The sequence below is a fragment of the Rhinopithecus roxellana genome, chromosome 4 (assembly GCF_007565055.1).
Source record: "Rhinopithecus roxellana isolate Shanxi Qingling chromosome 4, ASM756505v1, whole genome shotgun sequence".
Taxonomy (NCBI): Eukaryota; Metazoa; Chordata; class Mammalia; order Primates; family Cercopithecidae; genus Rhinopithecus; species Rhinopithecus roxellana.
Window position 1 is genome coordinate 79,068,137 of NC_044552.1, and position 4,216 is coordinate 79,072,352.

The following is a 4,216-nucleotide window of genomic DNA, read 5'->3' on the forward strand; positions in this document are numbered from 1 at the left end:
GATTACATTACTCTCACCTGTGTAATCCAGGATGCTTTTTTTACATCTGCAAAATTCCCATTGCTATATAAAGTAATATATTTGCAGTTTCCAGGGATTAGGATGGAGACCTCTTTGGGGAACTATCATTCTGACTCCACTCCAGTGAACTCTGAATATCTTGCGTGTCTTTGCTTTATAAAACGACCGTCACTAATTCAATATCTTGGCAATTTTTTCTCCTTTAATATTGACTGGTTTCCCCAATTTCCCGGTTTCTTTCTCTTCCTCAGAATTAGCACAAGTGAACAGGTAAGAGAAAATAAAAGTGACAACCTTAAGAAAGTTCCTAAAATTTAGGAAATGTAGAGTTTTCATTCATGGACTGTAGTCTACATTTCTTGACTATCTAAGTTAGATGGTAGGTGATATTAGATGCCACTCCTCAGAGGTGGTCCTAAAAGTACCTCTCAGAGCTCCAAACTCAATGGAGACTTGGGGAGAGCAGCACTGCATTTCAGTCCTTCAATGGCATTCTTACCCACATTTGTGGAATGAGGGGAGAGTATCTAGACAATAGCTTCTTAGTTCTCCTTTGATGAAGACCACATTCTCTTTTCTGGCACAAGAATCCTTTCATTGGTTCAAATGTCAGAGATAAAATCATTTTTCTTCTTCTATGGTTGCCTTCACTTGCTGGTGCTAAAAGTAGTCACTACAAGACTAGTTTACTTCTTTAGTATAATTTGTCTGTTTTATTTCCTTTTTCTCTTTTAAAAATGATAAATGCATAAGCTGTACTTAAATTCAGTGTCATATTTTTAACTCAAATAGCACCAATGATTTGATTATCTTGAGTACTAAGTGTCTGATGCTCTAATCTGAGTTTCTTTCTCAAACATAGCAACTATCATCTATTGGTGAATACCTTTCAGACTGTTTTTCTATGTATTTGCATATGTATTTAATTATATATATATATGTGCATGTATGTATGTATCAATGTATACTTCTCTTTTGTATGAGTGATATCATATCATATGCTATATATATAATCCCAAAACATTTTTGTACTTAGCAGAATACCTTGGTAGTTCTTTCAATGTCCTCATCTATTGATTTACTGTATTTTTTTTTTATTGATGCATAGCATTCTTTACTATAGATGTACTATTATCATTTCCCTGTAGGATCAACAAATGGTTAGCAGGATTAATCCTGTTGTAATCACTGGAGAAATTGGTATCTTTTTATGTCTCTAGGGTGGAATATTCTGATCAAAGAAATGACATAAAAAAGTCAAGATGTATCCCATACTGTGGCTTTAAAAGATTGATTTTTAACTACTCAGCTGTCCACGTGAATATATTCCTCAAATTTTAACAATGCTTGCCCATTTCATAGATGAAACTGTCAAACATAATGACTGTCTCCCCCACGAGACTACAGAGCTCTGTAAGACAAGGGCCATGTGTACTGTGCCCATCACTGTATTGTCTATATCTAGCTCAGCACCTGGCATGTAACAGTCCTTTAATATGTTTCTTTGAATGAATGAAGAAAACCCTAAATGAAATGACATTATACAGAAGTTTTCATTTCATTAATCCTTGCTCTAAAATTTATACAGTTTTAATATGGGAACTTAGAACATTCCTACATGTTTTAAAATCTGAAATTAATTATAAATAAAAGTGGTGCTTTAGGAAGGAGGAGTAAGTCAATAGAAGAGAAAGGGGACAAATATCCAAGGGTCTGAGAGAGAATATTTGACCCCCAAGAGACTGGCCAGAAAGGATATATAAATGACATCAGGGGGAATTGCAGAAGATTCAGCTGCATCTCAAGCAGCTGCCGGAACAGCACAGACAGTGAACTCAAATCCCTTGGAGCCATGGCCGTGGAGCAGCACGAACGCGGATGGCTCTGTCCAGAACATGCAACCCTCTGTAACCAAAGCCAGCAGCTTCAGCAGAATCTCTATCTTCATTCAAGGTGACTGCATTGGCAGCAGTAAAGGTGGCAATACAGGAAGGATCTCCAGGCCAGGTGTGACACTACATACCCCAGAAGTGTGCAACCAGGTCACCTCATCCCAGTCTATCCTGAACCTTCTCCCTTGAGCAGCAGCAGCTGCAGCGGCAGCGGCAGCGGCAGCGGCAAACTTTGTGCTGTCCCACTCACACCTCAGCAACAGCCATCCTTGAATAATAACATGATCTCACAGGCAGATGACCTCAGCAACTCCTTTGGACAAATGAGCCTTAGGTGCCAAGGTTCTACTAAAGCAACTGACTCATCAGCACCTCTATTCCAGCTCCCACTCATCTCCCAGCACCATCAGCAGACTAACTTCATCATGGCATCCATGGGTCAGCCCCTCTCCACCTCTAACTGTTCCACCTCTAGCCAAGCATCAGCTGCTCAGCAAGTGCTGCTACCCTGGGGCTACATGCAGCCTTCTCAACAGATCCAGGTTTCTTAATAATACCCCTGGACAATATCCTAATTCCAACCAGCAATATTAACATTTCTCTCACCTGGTGGCCTGCAGATCCCGATGTGGTCAAAAACTTGCTCAGCCATCCCAGCAGCCCGGTTTATAGCCCATGATGCCCAACTGGTAGCAGGTGGCTTACCAAGGAATGATAGGGGTTCCAGCAGCCACAGAACCAGGGACTGCTCTGCAGTCGGAGAAGCAGTGTGGGGGGCCAGATGCAAGGCCTGGTGGTTCAGTACCCTCCACAGCCTTCTTACCAAGTCTCAGTGGGTAATTACTCACAAAATGTGGTCCAGCGGCCTTTCTAGCAACTCATGCTGGCCCCTGTGAGCCAGTCTGGGTAAGGAGGCCCCCCAACAGGGGGCATACCAGTGTACTACAGCATGATCCCACTGGCTCAGCAGAACCATACAAGCCCTACTGTTAGGTTTCTGCAACCTCCTGGGTCTCAGCATTACAAGATGCTTCAGTTTCTCTCTCCCTGCAGTCTACCACAGATGTCGCAGCAGTAGTCAGGAGTGTCACCTTCTGGACCAGCTGTGGTGGTCATGCAGCTGAATTTCGCTAATGGACCCTGAACCCACTCAGAACCCATCCAGGGGCCAGTGGAGTCACTGTAAATACTACAGCATGGACCACGAGGACCAGAAGCCTGGAGACCTGTACAATCCTGATATGAGCCCCCAGGCCAACACACAAATGAGCAGCAGCCCTGACACATCTCCTACCGAGGCTTTACCACCCTCTCCTGTCACCAGCTTCAGTGGTGGCTGTCTGCACAGGACTCAGTCCCTTGTTTGTCTTCAGATGGTTCCCCTGGCCTGGGGGTCCAGCACAGGGTGGTGGGTGCTACTCCCTCTTAGGCCAGCCTTTAGAGTGCAATCTGTCCATCTGCCCTCCCTTGCTCCATGGCCAGTCAACCTACACAGTGCACCAGGGACAGAGTGGACATGGAAACCAGGGCAACAGACAAGCACTCAAATCCGCCTCCTCTGACATGGAGACAGCAGATGTTGTCTTGGGGCAGGTGCTGGAGGTGACAGATCTCCCTGAGGGCATCACCTGTACCGAGGCAGAAAAACTCTTTAAGCAGCTTGCTACGTCCAATGCCAAGACTCAGCTCAGGGGCTGCCTGGCAGGGGTGGAGGGGACAATGGTGGGACTGCTGAGAATGGCCACTGCTTGGACCTTGCTGCCTTATACACCATCGTGGCTGTGTTCCCCAACCCGCTGGCTGCTCAAAATGCCTCCCTTCATCTCAACAACTCCCTGAATAGCATCAATCTTTGAATGGCCAAAAGGAACTATGACCTGAGGATCCTGGAGTGAACCAGATCCCAGTAAAAGGAGAAGAGGAAGGGAGCAGCCCAGAAGAGGTGGAGGCAAGGTAGAGGGTGTTGAAGGATCCTGATAGACTATGGATGGAGACAGGAAGTAAGGAGACTGACGCAAAACTGGAGCCTAAGACAGTAGTGATGAAGACGGAAACAGATGGACATCCACACTGGCATTGGATTCCTTCAGGCTCCCCTCCTTTGGGTCCCCTTTTTTACCCTGGTTGGCCCCTCTGCTTCCCTCTTCTTCCCATCCACTTATATCATTTTAATTTATTTTCTCTTCTATTTTTTTTTGTTGTTGTTGTTGTTCAGGAATACGTATTCTCCAATTTTTTTTAAAGATCTCATCTCAAGCTCCCTTTCCTTTTTTTTTTGAAATGGAGTCTCATTGTTACACATC

General features: G+C 44.5%; 1 pseudogene; it reads left to right on the forward strand.

Annotated features, from left to right (window-relative positions):
- The first annotated feature begins 1,693 nt into the window (after positions 1 to 1,693).
- On the forward strand, positions 1,694 to 3,808 carry LOC104656864 (annotated as a pseudogene).
- The last annotated feature ends 408 nt before the right edge of the window (positions 3,809 to 4,216 follow it).